Here is a 23,276-nt window from a genome sequence, read left to right as displayed (position 1 = left end):
GTACAGCGGGAGCTGGCCAAGGAGGTGCGGGTGGGGATGCAAAATATGGCAGCCAGCCTTGAGGGGGTGCGTTCGTGCATGATGTCATCTGCAGATCAGGCAGCAGCTATGCAAGCCTTAACATCCATACTGCAAGGACTACAAGAAACTGTCAAGGAATTCACCACTGCAGTAAGGGAGTTGCCACAACACCTCGCACCCCAAACCTTCCACTGCATGCACAAATGCAATCATGACTCCCTCAGGGCCGACCTGGCTGCCTACCACCGTGATGTGGCTGCTATTCTCAAGAACCAGCAGATCCTCCTTGCTGCAGTACTGCCCTTAAGACCTTCACAGGGAGCAGCGACCGGGATGTCTGACTCCACGTCTTCTAACACTGAGGTGTGTGCTGCCCCTTCACAACCACCACCAACAAGGACAGAGGAGGCAACACACACATCAGAAGAAGAAGACATGTAACAGATCACATTCACACAGAAGAGTACCCGGAAGCACTAGTTCCTGCACCATGGCCAACTTCTACCAAGGTCCTACGTTTTGTCAAATGCCAGTCTTACAAAAACTCTACTCAATGACTGTTCTACTAACCACTGTATATCTTGTCAGCAGGCCCAGTGAATGTCTCTCTCCTACTAATTGGCAAATCCTGTTCCTCTGCACTGTCTGTAACATCACCCCAGCATGTCAGTAGCATTACCTACACCCTTTCTGTAGGATCACAATATAAGATTTCACTAGAACGGACTCATCAAACATGGACAATGTACATATTGCACTACTGCACTTTTCAATAAATAGCACTTGCACAACAAATATGTCTCTGTGTATTGTGACACATCAACTGTGCAGGAGATAACACACATGTGCCTGTGTTCAAATCATGTAGCTTGTCAATACAACTGTCCTGACATCATATAGTCAGATACATCTGCACAGTGGCCAGGATTGCATCATGGCCTGCCCATCCTGAGGAGAATAACTGATGAAGTGAGAAACCACACACCATCATGCTGTGTTGGACAGAATAATGCTTCCTCAAGGGATATCAAAGTCAACTAATAGTTGCTGATAAATGTTGTCACCATGCAATACTAACACATATAACTGTGCAGTCTAATCTAAGCAAACACTACAAAACACTGCATGAATTAAGCTTTCTGAGTTAACATCCAAATAGGTAATCATGCTGAATAGTGACACAAATGATCTATGTGAGTCATGAAGACAAGAAGACAAGAGTGTTTACAAGAACTCATCTTAGAAGGGCTCCCTGAACATCACACTGCAGTCAGACCTAAAACTGTCCCCCCAATACCAAGTCTGGAAGCACACTTTGTGACGTAGAAAACATACTCATCAACAAAAATACTTTGTGATCCATGTCAACTGTGATTGGTGGTTCAAACAAATGGTGGATTCTTACCAAGGTAGCTCTGGGGTAGCTGCCATTTTACACCTCAGTTTGTATTTGTTTGTAGCATAGGACACAAATGTCATAGAAAAACAATCATCTACACTGATGCCAAGGCCATGATCAAGTAGCAGTTAACACATAATGTAAAGGATTATCTATATATTTATTAAAAACTAATCACACAAGAGGAAACTAAGGGAAAAGTCATACCTACCCTAATCTAACCTGACTACTCAGTACCCACAACTGTCCCTAACTAACCTAAGCTAAACTTACTCATCACATGTAACGAATCGTTCTAAACATCAACCCCCCACCCCCCATTATGAGACAGGACACATGGAGGACAACACATACTAACCTACACACATACTGTACTATCCTAAACAATCATATATTTTTTTGTATTTTTTTTATTTTAAAAATATGCTGCATCCAAATATTATTTACCAATTATTAATAATATTTGGATGCAGCATTATTTTCACTCCTGTGCGTCAAAAAAATATGACTCACAAGCTGTTTGCGTGTAAATATGACGCATAATGGAAATTATGTATTTTTTATGTCCAGATGATTCATGCAAATTTGCTTTACCTAACGGTGCTAAATGCAAAATACTGGGTTTAGCGAAAGCAAATGTGCCTTTCAGGATGTATGGAAGGCATTCACAGTGCAATAGTAAGGATTGGCCAAAATGGAGATTACTTATAATTGCGCACACATTTAGATAATTGCAAATTGCGACTCTCCAAATATGAAAGAGCTAATAGGGTGTCCTTATTAGCTAATTTGTGAGCACATGTATCAAGCTTTTCCTAATTGCAAAATGGCCATTTAGGTAATGCAATTGACGCCTAAACAATTTTTGGTGGTAACCATGTGCTAATTTCCAGATAATTTAGAAGAAAAATGTTTTACTATTGACATGTAGCGCACACATGCCCCTTAAGCATGTGTGTGCTTCATGTGTCCGTAAAAAGTTTTTAATTGGGCTGCAGCAGAGGGGGACTTAGGCCCCCAGCACCCTGGGATTTGCTGTTCCTGACTTGCTAATTCATCAACGCTTTTCCCAATTTATGTACTGCTAAACCATTGGCAGCAGGCCCATAGATGCAAATTGAGTATGATTCTCTATTTGCAAATCAGTAATAGCATTTGCCCATTTGAAGTTTTCCCTATTACTGCTTTTGAAAAATCAGACATACCATTTAGCATTGATTTAATAGCAAATTCTTAAAGTTCCATATGTTATAATAGCAAATAGGTTTTTGATGCATGTGGCCCTTAATGCATTACCTGGTTTAGTGGCATGTTTCAATCTTCATGCTAGGTTACAATTGGGACACTACTGTGATAGGCTGCTTGCAACCACTTTGGTGATTGGTGGTGTATGTTCATATGTGAGACATCATACTGCAGCTGACAATGCACCACTACTTCCTTAGCTGGATTTTGATGGTTGGCTGACGCACTAGTTGACCAAATGTGTGGGCTACATATATGTCTTGCAGAATTTGGCCATGTTTGCCATCAGGAGAAGATAGCAGTGTGACGTACATGGGTACGATACCTCAATGCCTATGGCTCACTGTGTGTGCAGTGGCCACTAATGTAGTTGTAGGCCCAGTGTGTGTGCATCACAAGATGCATTATAGTAAATTTGCTTGTAGTATGTGTAGTCAATGTGTCCATACCATAGATGCAAGTCAATGTGGAAATGCGTTAGGACATGTGTCAGTCATACATGTGGCAACATCCATTGTGTGGCCTACCAAGGTTTTGGGTAAGGTAGACACCACAAATGGAAAAACATGCACCAGATGGATGGCTGACATTTGGTAATGAGAATTGCCCACAGTCGGACCTTCCTATTGTCCTGGATATTTGTGAACTGCTTCGTAGGCACTTGTTGGTGACTCTAACAGTGAGTCAGGGAAAAGCCTTGATGAAGTGGGTACCTTGTAATTGTGCCAGAGAGCCAAAGGTGAAGCAGATATGTATTATGAGGCCACAGTTGATGACATGTAACTGAGCCACACCTCTCCAGTGGCTGTGGTGTACCAGCATCCGAGGCAGCCCGTGTCCACATATTTCCTGTGATCAATTGCACAGAGGTGTCATGTTCATGTGTGTGGTCCAATGTTGATCCTGTATCAACTGTTAAGGTGTATGTTGTCGCTATTACGTCCAGGTCTCATCATGAGTTAGTGGCAGCTAATCGTGTATCTACTGAGTATCCTTTGGAGATAAATGTGAGTAAAGTCATTGAGGCCATGGGAACCTACACGTGGATGCTCCCACCATGTCACTGAAGACGTGTAATGAGACTTTCAACTGGGCAACCTTGGTGTGCTGAGTGAGAGAATGTGTCAGGTGTCAGGATCCGGCATGTGTCATTGCAACATTTGTACTCAGGGTGGCCTCTGTGGATGCAACTGCATCTGGGAACATCATAGCCTCTGTGCAGAATAATATGGCTGCTATTCACCACACACGGGCCATCTCTATTATTTGGACAATGTTACTCAGCGTGTGAACTGTCAGGGTCCTAAAATGTGTAGACTTTTCATGGACATTATCTGAGGTTGCTGGTTCTGCTGGAGCCCAGGTACACCATCCCAGGCTACGGCCCAGGTACACTGTCACACTTTGTAGTTTAGGCATTAATGAGACCCAGACAAGGGATGGGGCATGATTTAGCTATTCAAGGGCACAGTAACAAATATGGTACAAATAAAAGTCAGATGATGCAATACAATGTATTTGAGTATACATTGATGAGGCAAATGACAAATTAGTCTCTGAGGAATGAGAGGTTTTGTACAGCAAGTGTGGTCCATATGTGGCCACCGGGAATCTTTAGGGTGACCCACGGACAGGTGCCAGTCAGGCTGACAGGATGCAGGGTCAACCAGGATCCAGCTCTTTCACAAGTGACATGATCAGTGGTCTGACTAAGACTGGTCGGAGGGAGCAGTAGACAGTTGACATGTCAAACTGTGTATGTCCTGTGTTGTTTTGAAGGTGACACATGAACCCAGATACAGTGTTACACAGCTACATTTGTAGCAATGCTTAAAGGTGTATTTGCCAAAATGTCAACATCTATGCTGTTGGAGGCATCAGCAGGGACGGTGCATGTAAATGTGGGTGGTGTGCATGGAGGTGATCACTGGTGTGGCCTCCATCAGTGTCTCACAAGTCCTGTCGGATGAGATTTGCTTTCAAATGGCCTACAGTACCTTTCACACGGGAAGCAATCTACAGATGATACCAGGCCTTATAAACTCCAAGCCAGTGTATTATTTGAGCTGACGTACATGCAGTCAGATAGTACAATGACAATGGTATACCATAAGAAAGGGTGTGGCACACTGGATGACTCTTGTTAGTGTGTGTGTGTGTAGATGAGGGAATATCAGGGTACACATATTTGTATTCCAGGGACCTCTTCAGACAGGTGGGGTGTGACCAGGCGCATGGGTGTGTCAGGATTTTAGAAAAGGGCTGACATGTAGATGGGATGTAATGTGCTGGATGTTTGTCATATGTGTGGCACTTGTGCTGTGTATGTTCTGCTTATGTGTAACTCTAGTGACAGATAGTCTTTGCAAAGATTGTATGTAGTTGGACTTACTGCTGTCAAGGGTCTGGTCATACATTCCTGTTCTTGAAGCAAAAGCATGTCAACTGCCTGATGTATGAGGCCTGTTTTCCCCTACTTGAGTGATGGTGTTTTAGTTGTGTGCCATATGCTGCGATGAACCATGTTTCCAACACGTATGTGTGTAATAGGTGTGGTCCTCAGCTATTGCCCTTCAAAGGTGAACTGTACAGGATGTCAGTCATTTACATTGTGTGTGTATGTGACCTTTGTATGATAGGCATCACATTTGTTGTGGGATTTTCTGTGTCCTGATTGTTATATCATCAATGCTCCATGAGGCGACACTCTTCTTCTGATAGTTAGAGCTAAATGTGTGCAGATATGATTAGCCAGACCATGATGTGGTGTTTCTTATCAGTGTTTATTTACAATAGTTCATAAAGTGGTGATGGCGATTATATTTAAAAGAAATTGTTCACGATGTGTTGGCGCCTACACACTCCAGCAGCCGTGTTTGGTTGTTCCCATTCATTTTGCAGGGCAGCATCCTCCTCTTCCTCGTCTTCAGGCATGTGTGGGTTTGGTTCCAGGAGGGGAATGTTCCTTCTTATGAAAATGTTGTGCAGGATGGCACATGTTAGTATGATCTTACAGACCATTTCAGGGGAATATAGGAGGCTACCACCAGTGATGTCGAGGCACCTAAATCTGGACTTGAGGATGCCGAAGGTCCTCTCGACTATGCTGCGTGTCCTCCTATGTGCGTCATTGTAAGCATGCTCTTCTGCAGTACTTGGGTTGGCAAATGGTGTCATGATCCATGGCTGGATCCCATACCCCTGATCAGCTGTGGGAGAAAGAGAATGGGATAATTTAGATGTAGCTTGGCCCATTAATATCAGCTTGCATGTCAGTAGTTGTCTTGTGTTGTCTGTGTCTCTTTTGTGTTATTGTGTTGCATCCTGGGCTTATAGGATGTACCATCTGCATTGTGTTGTTTCTTGGCTGACCGAGTGTTTGGCTGGTGAGTGGTTGTCAGCAGTATGTTTAGGACTTTGCAGTCCAGTGTGCCCTCCCTTGCACTGTGACTTGTGATCCAGGTGTCCCTGTGTCTTGATTGGGGGTGAGATGATAGTTCCATACACAGGTTAATTTTGACAGTGTTGTTAACACGTTGATATCAATGTACCATGTACATCCCATACCTTTAGACTGCTGCAATGGATTGTAGAAAACATGATTGTGAGGCTTACTATTTGCAGGTGACATTTAGCCGACCCACTCCAAACGTTGTGCCACAGATGTATTGACATTAGGCTGTACAGTATTGTCAGATGTGTGACAGGTTCAATGGTGACCAATGAAACCTGGCTTGCTGTGTCACGACCTGAGTGTGTTCTTGTCGACATGTTGCAGTTGTGGTGTATGTGTTGTGTGTCCTAGAGTGTTTCTGTGCAGTGTGTATGTCAGTAGGTTTTCTGTACTTACCGACAAGTAATCCATTGCCATATCGTCCATCCTGGAAGTGTTGATTGATGGTGCTGTGACGGAAGATGAAAGAGTCATGTTCACTCCCAGGATATTTAGCCACGATGTTGGTGATCAATCCTTGGTGATCGACAATGGCCTGCACGTTGATGGAATGTGTGGGCTTCCTGTTGCGGTAGAGGTGTTCAGTTGCAGCAAGTGGCACAAGGCGTACATGTGTGCAGTCGATTACACCAAGGACGTGTGGGAAGCCACTGATTGCGTAGGACCCCTGTTTAGTTTCCTGCTGCTTCTGCAGTGTGTTAGGGAAGCAGATGTGGCGGGGTGTCAGTCGAATGATGACATCCAGTACTTTGGGCAAAAAGGCGGAGAATGATGGTTGTGATATTCCGCCAACCAGGGCACCAGTTGGTTGAAAAGAGCCACTTGCCAGCATATGAAGTACGGCAAGCAGCTTCAGCAGCTGCTGAATGGCCTGCCAGTTCAACCGGTACCTCTGTATGATGTTGTGTTCCCTGAGGCCCTGAAGGGTTGTTCTTGGGCGGAATATCCTCTCCTGCCTTCTGCGCTGCCTTTGGGGTCCCTGCTGGTGTTGTTGTAGCTGCTGTTGTTGTTGCTGGGCTCTGCGTCTGCGTGCATGCTGGATTAGAATGACCTCCATGGCTCCCTGTTGCTGCTCTGCTGCTCTGCTGCTCTGCTGTTTGTTCTGTGTGTTCTGATTAAATACAGGTGTGTTTGCCCCATTTTAACGCCTGCCCTGACCCAGGTGTTCATTTTTTACGCAAATCGGGCTGTGCGTCATTTTCTGGCTCCACCTCCCGGCCGTGCGTCATTTTTGCCCGAAAGCATAAATACGACGCACGGCCCTTTAAGCCATTTTTTGGACGGGAACGCCTACCTTGCATATAATTAACGCAAGGCGGGTTGCTGCATCCAAAAAATGATGCACACGGCGGAAATTTGTCGTCCGCGGGCGTCAAAGTTTAAATACGGGGCAACGTTTGCGCTGATTGTGTGTCAAAATTTATGATGCACAATCGGCGCAGACGGAGTATAAATATGCCCCTAAGAGTGCACCCAGCACGAGTTTCCAAATGCAGGTGGTCGCAGGCGGTTACGATCATTCGATTTGCAAAAGCTGCTGCTCAAGTAAAATATCGACTCTAATGGTGTGTGAACAAACTCAAGAGTCAGCTACCTCTGGCATGCCATGTGGTGCTGTTCGCAGTGATTTCTCAGTGTGGAATGAGCTCCCATCACTGAAAATCAGCACGACATGCCAATTTCTGCCCCCTTGAGGAACACCACAGAATCTTGCAGAGGTTTTAAGTAACTCAGCGGAATTCTCCAGAATTAAACTCAGCAAATTCTGTATATTGTTAAGTGAGACATATATTTTTCACATGTTTCAGCAGCAACACTTTCCAGTTGTTTTGCTGTGGAAATGTTAGCAACTCCATTGTCTAGTGCAGGGTTATCAGCTAGCAACCCAGCCTGGACTACTAGCAACAGTTTTTTCGCATCTGAGAGAGCACTGAGGCCTGCTGACCAGACCTAAGTGTTCTAACCCCTTTTAATATGCATGTTGTGTTGGCTATTCCCAATTGGCAACTACTGACTTACTTATAAATCCCTAGTATATGATACCACAGTTACCAAGGGCATGTAAGGCAAAGTGCCCGATCTGAGCTGCAGCACTTATTGTGCCACTCTGTGTGTGACAAAGTAAAAAATGGCTTCCAGACTGTCACTGCAGACTGGAAGGGTAGCGTTTACACTGCCAGTGCATCTTTGCCAATTCAAAACAATGACAAAACCAACCCTTCCCTTAACAGTATATGCAAGTCTCTCCTTGGGAAGGCCTATAAATCCCAATGGCAGGGAGCGGTATATCATTGAGACATATATTTGTCACATGTTTGAGCAGCAACGCTTTCCAATTGCCGTTTTTGCAGTGGAAACCTTAGTAGCCCCATTGACTAGTACAGGGTTTCCATACTTCTGAACAGGACTATCTAACTGGGTACTGTAAGGTAGCCAATCAATTGTGGTACTATACCTGATCTGATACCCAAGTCGATTTTAATGTCATTGTTAAAGCAATGCAAATTTTAGAAAATTGCCTCTCTGTGTTTCAGCTGGTGCAGTGGCCTCCCACAGGCACTTGCCAACAGACAGCTTTCTTCCTGCCTGTTGAGTTGTGTGAATGTCTCTCAGGCTTAGGAACAATAGCAGCCTGTGAAAGGGCGAGGTGTGACCTTAGCTGGAAGCCACTTGGGGTGTTAGCCCAGAAGGCGAGCTTCAGAGGTGAAGCAAGCTTTGGTGGTCAAATGGTGATAACATATCTAAGAAGCTGCCCTTTGTTCAGGTAAACAGGCTGGAGATAAGGCCAGCGATGGAAGACCAGTGCCCAAACTGGGTTTCCCATGAGTATGTTGGCCTCAGGTAGCCACACCTCTAGGGTGGGCTACCAAGCACCTCACTGTTGAGGGAAGCTTCAGACATTTTGAGGGTGGCTAGAATAGTGCACCCTGGGATTGCCACGTGCAACACTTTGCCCACAATTTAATTCCCAGAGGGAGGGAATCTGGAAGCCATTTAGCTAATGACTGTATGGGCTCCTAAGAGCATTTTCCTGCGATAAATAGTGCACCCCTGACAGCCTGAACCCTATATCCCACTGGACCTGGAACAAGGACTGAAGAAGGACTGACCTGCTGCCCTTAAATCCGCACAAAGAAAGGCTGCCCCGTCTGCTGGACTGAATCTGCAGCACTTTGGCTTATCGAAATTAGGACCATGCCTGTGACCCTGGCATGGGTAAAAGTCATGCACCAGCCCTTAGACCAAAGCAGTGACGCCAAGGATCAGCTGGCTGATCCCCTGGAACCAGCCCTAGGGACAAAAGAGCTGAAGAAGCTCCAACTGGCAAGTTGGTAGCCACCGCAGAAGATCCGCAGTTACCAGCCAATCCTTGATAGGAAAAATTGCACCCGAGTCAGGGAGAGCCATCAAAGTCCAGATCGGTCATCCAAGAGGGAACCAGCCTTCACCAAAGTTTCTGTTCCATCCACTGTGCCCGGAGACCAGTAGTCCAGAAGCAGCTGTGCTTCTACTGGCTCGAAGAGGGTGTTGAGAAACGCCCACTTCAGTTGCCGTAGTTGCCCAACCTCACCTGTGGACCAAGGAATCACCACAAAGCCACCTCCATCAACCACGCAGGAACCAGATCATCCTTAATCATCTTTTCATCCTGCATCACCGGCATCAGGACTACTCCATTATAGTCTATTGCAGCTGTACTATGAAATGCTCTGGAGACCAGATAACAGTCCAAATCTACCCCATTGGCCCCCCAGACCTCCATCCTGTGAGATTTGGTCACCCAAAAAGGGCCAGAGTAGCCAAACTAACTTTTAGAAACTTTTGAAAAGTTTCTGAACTTTTGTTGACCAATGCTTGTTTGGGGTTGGCATAAAAAGTGACAATATCTATAAAAATCTGTAGCTTCAGAACCCTCAGGTGGATTATGTTCATCAAGTTCTCTACAAATTGGTGTCCTGGTTTTGTGACTTATTATTTTGTTTAGTACTGTCAAATGCTTTACCCTAAGCGCCTTTGTGCAAGCTTGCTGCTCAAAAGCCATATCTACCCACAGTTGAGCTTAAGGTTGCTCAGATGAGCCTGACTGGACCCACAACAGTTTTTTCAATTGTATTCCAAGATTAGGTCCACAGCCATATCATATAACACACCAAAATCCTCACCCATACAAATGTGTAAATTAATGCACAGGAAATGTTGCATGCAACATTGAAGGTTATAAAGTGTAGGAATCCCAAAATATTCATATCTTTAGGTATTATATGTTAAGAATTAATGCTCAGGAGAAACACAAAGGGCCTCATTATGAGTTTGGCATTCCTGTGACTGCGATGTTGGCGGCCCGACCACCAACAGGCTGACGGAGAAGACTGCCAAATTATGACACTGGTGGGGGTGCATACAGAAGACTGCCAGAGCACTGCTGGCACCGCCAGGCAGGACAGACCACTGCGGTCGAATGGAGGAACAAACAGTCCAGCGGAGACCATGTTTCCACCGGAGTCATTATGAGGATGCACACCGCCAACATAACCGCCGTGGTCAAACCACCATGGAACACCAGGCTGAACCAAACACTATAAAAGGAGACACTCACCTCCAGAAAGCCATACACGTCTGGAGCCGCCATGGAACCACATCCAGACGTCATCCCGCTGCTCCTGCTCGCAGAAAGACAACAGAATCATTGCCAATGAAGATGACAACAACCGTAAGTACACACACTCCCATGTTACACTTGTAAATTCTCAAATACTTTACAGTTACCTAACATACCATAGGAAGGGAGATGCGAGGGCTGCACACACATGTAACAATACAGTGACACACACACATTCACATACTGCATCAAGGACACTCACACACACACAACACGCACACTGCAGCCAGCACACACACACACACACCACACATTAGTAATACACAGTAATGCATGGCATCAAATCACAGGCCCAGCCTCACAAATTCCCGTACAACATAACAACACGTCACATGTCACAAACTCATAATCAACAAAGGTCAGGGACTCAACACACATACAACACAATGGACAACCATCTTTGATGAAACACACACAATTACACCATCATACAACCTAGCAATTTACATACACATCACACCCACCCACAGCACGTCAAACCCATTATGCCAAAACACAGACACATAGCACAACAACACAAACACAACACAATACCATGATATCAACATATTTCACCACATATGCATAACCCATCACAAAACACACACCCTATCCTTCAGGTAAAACAGCACTGCACACAACCTCACATGCTGTTCTAACAATACATGAAGCACAAGCATCACACCTACACAAATACAGGCAAACTACCAATGATAGCCAAGAACAACTCAACATAGGAATGCAGGACAAAGTTGTAACCAAAAAACCAACAACTGGTTGGCTTTGGCGAGTCCAAATGGAAATAAATATGAATGTCCAAGGCCATAGGCCAGTCCAAATGTTTTTCAGTGGCACCAAAGGCACAAATTGGTGCCCCAACTTGACTCCTGACTGCCGTGTAGCTACCACAGGTAGGGGCATCAAGGAGGTAGGCAGGCACCTCAGGGATTCCTGAGATGGTACTGGGTGAGGTGGGGGCAGTTTGGCTTGGGCTTTGGAGGGAGGCTTAGACTTTGGCTTGGGAGGGGGTTGGTTCTTCTTGGGAGGGGTGGAGTTTTTTTGAGTGGGGAAGGGGAATGGGTGCTGCCAGGGGGGTAGGGGAGGTCTTGGAGGTGGAAGGGATGGCCTTGGGGAGGATCAAAGATCATTTAGGGTTGTCACGGGGGAGGAATAGGAAAAAGGTCAACCTCGGAGAGGAGCACTTTTTTGACACATGGGAGTGGTCATCAGAAGGGGGTTTGGGTGGGGAGGGCAAGGGAGTGGTTGTCTGATGTTTATATGTGGATGTCTTGGTAGTGTGTTTGTGGGAGGTGTGCTTGTTGGTGGTGGGTGTCTGTTGAGTGGGTGAGTGAGGGCGTTTATGTGTCTTGGGCTGAGGGCGGGTGGAGGTGCCGGGGATGCTGTGGTGGGTGGCTGTCTGTTGGGGTGGTGACTGCATGTGCTGTATGCAGGCATGTTAGTGGTTGCAGTATCTGTGGGTGTGGTGACTGGGGTGGATGTCTGTGGGGCTGCTGGGGTGCTGTCTGCGGGTAGAATAAGTGTGGTGGCTGAATCACTGAATGTTGGTGTGGTGTTTGCAGGTGTGCCAGGTGTTGTGTCTGTGATGCTGGGAGTGGTGGGGTGTCAGGGCATGTTGTGACTATTGCGGTGTCTGCAGGTGGATGTTGTTGTGTGCATGCTGCTGGTGTGTCTTATGGTGCTTTGTTTATCTGCTTTACCATCGGATGTTGAGGTGGATGCATGCCTGTCTGTGTGCTTTGGCTGAGTCAGGGAAAAGGGGATTTGGACTAGGAAGAGGAAGGTGGTGGCGGGGGGGTAGACAAGGGGTGACTGGCTACCATCAGTGTAGAGGTCACAGCCTGAAATGCTCTCTGTAGGCCAGAGATTGCACCATGAATGCCTTCCAGGAATGCATTACCCTGTTGGATCAGGCTTGCCAGTCCGTGGATGGCATTCATGATGGCTGTCTGTCCCACAGAAATAGACCTCAGGAAGTCAAAAGTCTCCTCACTGAGGGTAGCAGGGCTAACAGGGCCTGGGGCAGAGGTGCCTGTGGCAAAGGAGACGCCCACCCTTTTGGATGGATGGGCACGGCCAACTGAGTGAGGTGCTACAAGGAAGACGGTGATAGAAAGGGGTGTGGTGGACAGAGATAGTACTGGGGTGGTCCCGGATGGGTCCGCCACCACTAGGGAGCAGCTCCACCGGGTGAGAATACAGAAATGCCAAGTGAGGATGACAGTGATGAGGATGAAGGTGGAGACATCCGGGCAGATCTCATCAATCAGCACTTCACCTGACTGTAGGTATGTGTTGTTCTGTATTTTGACTCAATAGGGTAGTGGTGGGGTATGGATGTTTGAGAAGGGGCCTTCTATGACCAGCAGACATGTTAATCATTGCTTTGCAATACATAGCCCAGCTTTTACAACAGAATAGTAAATGGAATTTAAACTATTGTGATGTTCCTTTTTCTTAGTGTTTGTCGCACATTGTATTTGACACATGTATCTCTAGGTCATGTTGACCCTTACCTGCCTAAAATCCTTGTTTAAAGTTTTAAATTTGTTTTTTCCAGATCTCTTCACAATGCCATCCTCATGTGGACATTTCTGAATTGTGTCACTGGCATGTGGGTTTAGCTGGTCTGATGTGTGATGTGGTCATGGATTGATCTAGGTACTGTCTGACATTATATTGGCGGTGTATGAGTTTCATGCTCAGGCTATCAGGACAGTGGGGTGGCTGTGTTCTGCTCCACATAATATACCTGTTTGCCATGGCATGTGGGTCCATTGGTGTCATGTGCGTGATTATGGATCTATCGCAAATGACTTCCTGTACAATCCATTCACTCAACCTTCTCATTGGTTTGCTAATTGTACTATCTTACTTGTATGTAGCTTCCACTGTGTTTCCTGTTTGCAGGCCACTGTGCATGTGTGTCAAGACTGACATAGATGAGTAGCTTGCCTACATATACCTGACCCTGGTAAGTGGAAGGTTCCCTGACTGGGGCCAGTAGTATTGACCTCTGTCTGTATAATGGGGTATGTGCATTTGGTAGGTATGGTAGGGGTATGTGAAAAGGGTTTAGCTGATGACAAATTGCACCATTCTATTTGCCAGTTTGGATAGGCAGAGTCTGACATGTCCCTTACTTCAGTGGTCTGTGTGATGTTAGTTACTAACACCTATGCCGACGCCCTAAATTGTGATGATGTACTTCACTGTGTGATCATTGGCATGTGGGCCGCCTCTGTGCTGCACAGTGCTATAAATGGGGAATGATGATTGTCCACTTGTATCACTGTGTATGCATTGAGCCAGGACTCAACAGTACATGAGACCTGTCTATTGCCACATTTGCTACATTTGAGTGTATTATGTGGATTCAAGAAAAATCAAAGTTTTTTTTTTTCAATTGGCAAGAATAAAGTTTTTATTCTTCAGTGTCACAGTAGCTTATTGCTGTTAGAATGTGAATGTGAGAACAATATTTTTTTAAATAATTGTGTTGAAGCAATGGGGCTGAGGTGCTCAGTTGCAACACTAAGAAATATAACAGCCATTGTGCTTCTGCTCTAGTGTTCCACATACCTGCAAGACCACAGTGCATCAGCCTGACTTCTGAGGCGTGGCTACTAATAGTCCAGCAGGTGCAGAGGCGCCTGGGCAGAGGCATGTGAAGGGCCCAGTTTGCCTCAATAAGGGTCTGCTTTTTACCATCAAACCAGGAAATAGGTGGGCCCAATTTTCTTGTTTACATTATGACCACAAAATGCTTGCTGTTGCAACTTGGGGAAGGCTTTCTACTTGGCGTAACAGGAGTGCTGGCTCTGCCAAAACCGACCTGCCCACCAGCATGCGTGGTAGGTATCAAGCATTAATTGTCAGGTACTGCTGAGTGGCTCAGTGGGAGCAAGGAGCTCTGGACATGGGCTAGTGGGATATGAATAACAGTCCTCTATTTCCCACCGCTCCTCAGCCGATTACTAGAGAGTGATTGATATGTGTTTTAGGCAAGCTATGCTGTTCGTTAAACACCAACATCCACATGTTATTCCCTGAAAACTCACAAATTGTGATATATAGAACCTTCACTTGTAATCAAGCCCCTGGTGTTCGCCTCATCCAGAACTCTTGGGTCCTGAATGTCTCATGTTTTGACACATGCATTGATGTGCTGTTTTTTCTTCTGCAATCTGTCGCCCACATCCAAGTGTAGCCCAGGATCTGCCCTTTGGCCAACCCATGCACTAGTTTTTTTTGTTTTCTTTTAAAATCTATTTTTATAATTCACAGACACAACAAAGCAAGACAATACAGAGCACATAAATCAGTGATGCATCAATACAGTTGAGGGTAACACAAGTTAGGAGGTGAGACACAAAAGGGAGTCCAATAGAGGATCATGAAAACAGCATACTGTGAACAAGTAATACCAGTAGCGTAAACATATACAACATATCAAGCATTTACATATGTTGGTGCCTATACAATAAGAAATATGTATATTGCCACAGAGGTTCCATAACAACATCCAATGGAGATGCGGTGACCCACTGTCCCTAAGGAGAAATCTGTTATACAGATGGTAATTGAAACAGATAATTGGTTAGCTACCTCGGGAAGGAATTAGTGTCTGCTAGTGTTTTAGTAGCAGGGGGCACTTGAAGGGAAAGTTGTCAATACAATTCTTCTAAATTTTTAGTGTAGCTTAAGAGCCAGATTGTACTGTTGCAAACTAGGAGGATACCGGAAGGATGTGCTGGTGCCCGCTGTCACTGCTTAAGGGGGACGAGTGTCATTTTTGGCTTCAGCTTTAGATTTGAGTGCATCTCAAATCTTGTGTCCTCCTAAGGCGAGGCCCCTGTCCCACAGGTCATGGAGGACCTGCGTTTCAGCCCTAGCCCACTGTAGCACTGCATGGAGTCACACTTGTACACCTGGGTGGATGGGACTTTCCATTGCACAGCTATTAGGTGCTTAAATAAGAAAAAAATCCAAATCTATAAACCTGTGTAGGTGTTTGTCACCTTTGGGTCTGGTATGGATGCCTGCTGGTCAGATTTCCGGGGTGGAGTGGAGCATATAATCAGTAATCTCTCCTGTTGTTGTGATGACTTTGTGCCCAGTGTGTAACAAAGGGAGGCAGTGCCACACCAAGTAATAAAAGGTGGCATCCCATTACCCACAGCGTAGGCATACCTGTATTGTAAGGAGTAACATGCGTTGATGGCGTTGAGGAGATAAGTGCCTATGGCAGCGTTTCCCAACCTGTGGTCCGCGGACCCCCAGGGGTCCGTGAGACATTCCGAGGGGGTCCGCAGGCCTGACCGGCATGACGGCACTTCTCCAGCTCGGCCCTCTACAGAAACATGTGCGTGCTTTTTTATCAGTTTATTCATTTGTGCAGCAGCTTTAAAAGCACTGCAAAGTTCAGTGAAAGCTTTCCGACATAAATAAAAGTGTCAAGATAACTCTGGTGATTAATGCATCTGCTGGAGAGATGGCAGTTTGTCTAGTAGTGGCAGTTTTGACTCATTGGAGGTAGTGCAGATGGTTAATATGCCAGATGCAAAGAACTTGTATCATGCAAACAGAACCACATTTTGGCCTATATTTATACTTTTTTAGCGCCGCATTTGTGTCATTTTTTTGACGCAAACGTGGCCCAAACTTGCAAAATACAATTGTATTTTGCAAGTTTGTGCTGTTTTTGCGTCAAAAATTGGCGCAAATGCAGCATGAAAAAAGTATAAATATGGGCCTTTATGTGCATAGCACAGTGGGTTACCACTTTTGTCATAGAGATTCTTTTGTTATTGTGCAGTTCATAAGTCACAATCATAACTTGGCACAGTGAGTTATGAACTGCCAATAAAGAACTACATGGAGCAAATTAGAAAATTATATTTTTTTCCAATTCTTTCAATACTGCTAAAAAAAAAGTTTGCTGGCACAGGAGTACGCTATTATTAAATTCAAGGCTAGCCACTGTATTATGTTCTGAATCCTGAGTTCGTGTTTTTCCAGACGCAGCACTCTTAGAAAATGCCTAACAGTATGGATGAGGTGAATCCTACACCTTATAGTCCCCTGTAAAGTGTTTCGACACCCTTCCCTGGTATGAGAGGTGTTATAATCAAACTAAATACATGTGACAGAGAGGCTATGGAGAGATGAGAGGCCTTTATGGTTTTACTTCCTTTGCCCACCACACATTAAATGCAAACGTTTATGTATCTTAAAAATAAGAACAAAAATCGCTTGGGAAATGTAGAATCTGACTTGAGGAGTCAGCTTTCCTAAATAAAACCAAACATTGAAAAGTTAGTCACCGAGATGCAGCGCCAACCTTCCCATTAAAGTTTTCCAATTTTTGCAATTTTTTCCAATATAAAATAATGATATCTTTACTAATTTGAGTATTTGTTTGGCATGTACTTGTATGTGTATTTCTTGCAAATTACTGTTTTAATGTTTGAAATTTAAATTGTACAAATTTCTTGGGGGTCCCCGGCTTCCAGTAGTGATTCAGTGGGGGTCCTCGGGAGTCAAAAGGTTGGGAAACACTGGCCTATGGTATAAATAACTAAACTGGGTAAAGTGAAATCGTGGCTTGCAGGAAACAGACTTAACGTACTGGAGCGCCATGTGCCGTGAGTTTTGGCGTATGGAGGTACGTAGGACTGCATCCCAGCAAGCCGTGCTCCCGTCTGGTCAGTGTCTGTGTTAATAATAAAGGTTTGGTATAATAAAGTGACATCTTTGGTGGGTCCCAAGTCTGGCAGTGGTATGTGAAGAATAGGTGATATTTGGGATTCTGCTCCTCCCTTCTTCCGTGTGACACATATAAGCTGGCATATGGCTCAATACATCAAGAACCATCCAGGTCCAATATCTTAGATGTCTGCGATATCTGCGTACGTCAGTAGAGAGCCACCCCTATAGAAACAATGCACCCTGTTTTCACTTGTGCTATGGAATTGGAGTACAGTACAACTATCCAGGACAAAAACCCAGGCCCAAAGCCCATGTTCCACAGTGTTTCCTTGAGGTAGGACCATCCGAGAGTGTTGAAGGCCTTCTCTATATCCAGAGAGACCGCTACCCTATCATTATCCTCTTTTGGTGTTTCACTCATAAGGTGCAGAAGGCGTCTGATTTTGAAGAAGGTGTTGCGTCCCGGGATAAAGCCTGATTGATCCTCATTGATCAGTTGTCTAATCAGGGGAAGTGGCCTGTTAGCAAGCACCTTGTCCAGAATTTTACAATCCCAGTTAAGTAATGCCAGTGGCCTATGAGAACACTCATCCTGGGGATCTCAACCAGGTTTGGACAAGACCACTATGTGTGCCTCACGTTAGGAGTCTGAGAGCCGATCCTTAGTTATAGCTTCATGTAACACTTCTAGAAAAGGTTGAGTAAGCTGGGCAGAAAATGTGGAATAATATTCCGCTGGTAACCAATCCATATTTGGTATTTTGTTGAGAGCTAACTGGCGCAGTGCAGTCCGGACGTCCTCGAGGCTGATGGGCTTCTTGAGGTCCTGTCTTTGGAGTGGACTCATGTGGGTCAAAGGGGGATCACCTAAAAAAGAGGCTAAGTGAGCGGTGGTAGGCTAAGTTCCTGCCGCATAGAGCTTGCGGAAGTAATCTTGGATGGCGTTGTTAATAGAGGTTTGAGTATTAACTATAATTCCAATATCCAGTTCAATTGCACCTATAGGAGTGTGATGTTGTTCACCCTGAGTCAGTCTGGCCAGCAATGTGCTGGAAAGGTCCCCCTCCGTGTGGAGTCTAGTTATATAGTAGCTGTAATCATTACGGCATAGACGAGAGTCCGCTTCTCTATATCATGCACGTGTATCACAAAGCGTGTCGTGAGTGTGTTGCTGTTTGCAACATTGCATTCTAAAATGCATAGATCGGCCTCTAATGAAGTCAGCTCTCGAGTCAATACGCGTTTGACCCCCCTGCAGCCAAGAGGCAGTGTCCCCGGATAACCACTTTGTGAGCATCCCACTCCGTTACCCTCGACAAAGTCGTCCTCTTATTTAGTTCAAAGTATTGGGATATGCAATCAGCCAATTCTTGGCGAAATGGGGCATCAGTAAGTATGTCCAGTTGTAAACGCCACATTGGAATGCATGTGTTTGGTCTACCCTATTTCAGAGTGTGTTATAACGGGAAGTGATCTTGGCAGGTATTTTCCCAAATACAATATCCTGGGTCAGGTAGAAGGGCCCCAGAAATAAATCTATCCTGGTATGGAGGCAATGCCCTTGGGAGTAAAAGGAATATTCCCATCTCTGGGACTGTTTGAGGCGCCATATGTCATGTAGACCGCTATTGGCCATCCATCAGCTGCGTCCCTGAGTTACAGTTCTTCTGGGTACACTCAGGAGCGGTGGGTAGGATCTATCCAGGGAGATATCAGGCACACAATTAAAGTCCCGCCCATAGGCAAGTGGAAGTAAGGTCTTGGAAAAATGTAAGCATAAGGGAGGCCAGGAATTTGTGGGTCTTGTATTAGGAACGTAGATGCTGGCTATCGCCAGCGGTGTGCCATCCAATGAGCCTTCCACTATCACGTATCTACCCTCTGCATCTATGGTAGCACGTTCCACAGTGAATGGGATACCCAGAGTCATCCAGATTAAAACCCCCTTAGAAAAAGCTGAGGTATTCGTGCCATTTATTTGTCCTTCCCATTTGATTTTAAGTGTTTGTAATTGCTGGTCTGTGATGTGTGTTTCCTGCAATATCGCTATGTGTGCTTGACGGGGTTTCAAATCTGTGTGGGTCCGATGACGCTTAGTAGGACTCACCCTACCCCTCACATTCCAGGTCAACCCATTGTATTGCATTAACATCATGGTGGCACTGTCATACATTATAGTGTATACATTGGGGTTGCGTGTCTGGTGGCTGGTGTGCTGTGATTATGAACAGCCATAACGTCTATGAGCTCCAATCCCTCCCCCTGATCCAAACTGTGGGGGTGATTCTAACCCTGGCGGTCGGTGTTAAAGCGGCGGCCAACCCGCCAACAGGCTAGCGGTCAAAACAATGGAATTCTGACCCTGGCGGGAACCGCCAACACAGACAGCCACTTTAACACTCCGACCGCCACGGCGGTACAAACAAACAGCGCGGCGGTCACCGCCAACAGACAGGCGGCAGACAATGTACCGCCCACACTATCACAACTCACCAATCCGCCACCTTTTCCGGGGCGGGAGCACCGCCGATAAAAACACGGCGGAAACAGACTACGAATGGGAAAACGCACACCACTACGCACTCCAGGAGGAAGGAGGACAGCATGGAACCCGAATTAAACATCCTACCTGCTCTCGTCTACCTTCTCATCTACCACGAGTACGAAGTCCGGCGCAGACGACAACGGTGAGTACTGCACCTACGACACACGGGAGGGGGGAGGACGAAAGGTTACGGGCACACACATATGCGACCCCCCCCCCAACTATGTACACACCAATGCAGAGCAACAAGTCACAGTGACACCACCCAAACACCCCTGAAAAATGCTATGACATAATCAAATTTGGAATAAATATTTATGTAACAAAAAGCTCATGAAAATTATCGTACAACCATGAAAGATATTTACAAGAAAACAAATGATATACACATCAGTGTATAACTGAAGTAACAAGTCCTGCAAATCCTACGAATTCATCATGTCCGTGGGGCAAAGTTTTGAGAAACAAGGGCAAAGCCCACACAGGAGACCTGAGTCCTTTGGAGAGAACACTGCAGGGGCATCAGATGTAAAAACTACAGGCACCTCAGGGGGAAGGGAAGGGGGGGGCACCACAGCCACATGAGTCCACGACGCCAGATCCACGAGGAGCCACCATGCCCACTGTACCATCCTGGGGAGTGCAAAGCCACAGTCTCTCAATGTCTCTACAGTGGGTGGGCTGCCCACTGTACCATCCTGGGGAGTGCAAAGCCACAGTCTCTCAATGTCTCTACAGTGGGTGGGCTGCCCACTGTACCATCCTGGGGAGTGCAAAGCCACAGTCCATCAGGTGGATGACAGTCTCCACTGGTCAAGGAGGAGGCATGGTGGACACAGTGAACCATAAACAGTGCTTGAGACGGCGGGGCCCAGCGGAGCGGTGCTTGAGAAGAAGGGCCCAGCGGAGCGGTGCTTGAGATGAAGGGCCCAGCGGAGCGGTGCTTGAGAAGAAGGGCCCAGCGGAGCGGTGCTTGAGACGGTGGGGCCCAGCGGAGCGGTGCTTGAGATGAAGGGTCCAGCGGAGCGGTGCTTGAGAAGAAGGGCCCAGCGGAGCGGTGCATGACAGGAAGGGCCCAGCGGAGCGGTGCTTGAGAAGAAGGGCCCAGCGGAGCGGTGCTTGACAGGAAGGGCCCAGCGGAGCGGTGCTTGAGACGGCGGGGCCCGGCGGGGCCCAGCGGAGCGGTGCTTGAGATGGCGGGGCCCAGCGGAGCGGTGCTTGACAGGAAGGGCCCAGCGGAGCGGTGCTTGAGAAGAAGGGCCCAGCGGAGCGGTGCTTGACAGGAAGGGCCCAGCGGAGCGGTGCTTGAGATGGCGGGGCCCTCTTCAGCGGTGCCTATCTTCACGGCGAGGCCCTCTTCAGCGGTGCCTATCTTCATGGCGGGCCCTGTTCAGCGGTGCCTATCTTCACGGCAGGGCCCTGTTCAGCGGTGCTCTTCTGCACGGCGGGCCCTGTTCAGCGGTGCTCTTCTGCATGGCGGGCCCTGTTCAGCGGTGCCTATCTTCACGGCGGGGCCCTATTCAGCAGTGCTCTTCTGCACGGCGGGCCCTGTTCAGCGGTGCTCCTCTCCACGGCGGGGCCCTGTTCAGCGGTGCCTATCTTCACGGCGGGGCCCTGTTCAGCGGTGCTCTTCTGCACTGCGGGCCCTGTTCAGCGGTGCTCTTCTGCACGGCGGGCCCTGTTCAGCGGTGCTCCTCTCCACGGCGGGGCCCTGTTCAGCGGTGCCTATCTTCACGGCGGGGCCCTGTTCAGCGGTGCTCTTCTGCACCGCGGGCCCTGTTCAGCGGTGCTCTTCTGCACGGCAGGCCCTGTTCAGCGGTGCTCCTCTCCACGGCGGGCCCTGTTCAGCGGTGCTCTTCTGCACGGCGGGCCCTGTTCAGCGGTGCTCATCCAGCAGGTCAAGGGAGCCAGACCTGGCCTGGACTCCCTGCTCGGACCGTGACGTATCTGGACCCTTCGGGGACGGACTCCTGGCCTCCTTAGTGTCCTCCTTCCCAGCTGGGATGTGGCATGTGGGGTCCACCTTCTCCGCGCTCCTGCTGCCCTTCCGCTCCTTTGATGGGGCTCTCGGGCCCTTGCCTCCCCTAGATGGTGTGGCTGGTGAAGTGGCCGCACATTGCTCCTTGGGGGCAGCCCTGTCACTCCTCGCACGGCGGCCCTTGTTTTTGCGGGTCCTCTTGCCGGGGGGGGGGCTGGACGTGTCCTTGCTGCTGATCGATGTGTCACTGCTGGCAAAGGGTGGACTCCAGATCCCATGCACAACAGTGACACTCGAAGCTGGGCTGGTGGTGGCTGCGGTGCTCTTGGGACTCTTTGCAGATGGAGGGGGGAGCTCATCGGAGGGAAAGAGGTTAAGATTAGCCAGGAAAAGCTTTTTAGGTCCAAGGTAAAGGGTAGGAGAAGTGGTGATGGGAGTGGAGGAAGAGGATGTGGTTGTAGGAGAGTCAGGTGTGCTGTCATTGGGTGAAGGTGCTGGTGCTGTAGGCTGACGTGAGGTGGATGGCTGTTGGGTGGGTGGCTGCCTGCTTTTGTGTGTCTTGGAAGAGGGGGTGACAGACACAGTGGGAGAGGACACAGGGGACGTGTAAATGGCAGTGGGGGTGGTGACTGCACGAGTGTGGACTGTACTGGAGGGTGAGGTGGTGATGGAAGCACTGGCTGATGTTGGGGTGCATGCAGGTGTGAGTGTAGACGTCACAGGGAGGGAGGAGGGAGACGAGGAGGAGGGGGACACAGAGGTGGTTGTGAATGCTGGAATGTCTGCATCTGTGTGTTGCTTGGGTGAGTGTTTGTGGGATCTGTGGTGCTTGTGTCTGGATGAGCTGCTCTTGGGTGTTGAGGTGTGTGCAGGCTGGTCTGATGGTGTGGATGGGATAGGCTGAGGAACAGGAGACAGAGACAGGCTGGAGGCAGTCAGAAGAGGGAGGCTGAAAACAGGGACAATGGCTGCCGTCAGTGCTGAGGCCAGAGCAGTGAACGCTCGTTGACGGGCAGCCTGACCCGAATGAATGCCCTCCAGGTACGCATTGCTCTGTTGCACCTCCCTTTGCACACCCTGGATGGCATTCAAAAGGGTAGTCTACCCAACAATGAGCGTCCTCACCAGGTCAATGAGCTCCGCACTGAGGGCAGCAGGGGCAACAGGGGCAGGGGCTGAGGTGCCTGGGGCGAAGGAGACGCGCGCCTTCCTGGGCGAGCGGGCACGGAGCGTAGGCTGAGGGGCTGCTGGGAGGGCGGTGGTGGT

This window comes from Pleurodeles waltl, chromosome 6, assembly GCF_031143425.1.
Source record: "Pleurodeles waltl isolate 20211129_DDA chromosome 6, aPleWal1.hap1.20221129, whole genome shotgun sequence".
Lineage (NCBI taxonomy): Eukaryota > Metazoa > Chordata > Amphibia > Caudata > Salamandridae > Pleurodeles > Pleurodeles waltl.
The sequence above is the reverse complement of the archived record's forward strand: the minus strand, read 5'-3'. Positions refer to the sequence as shown.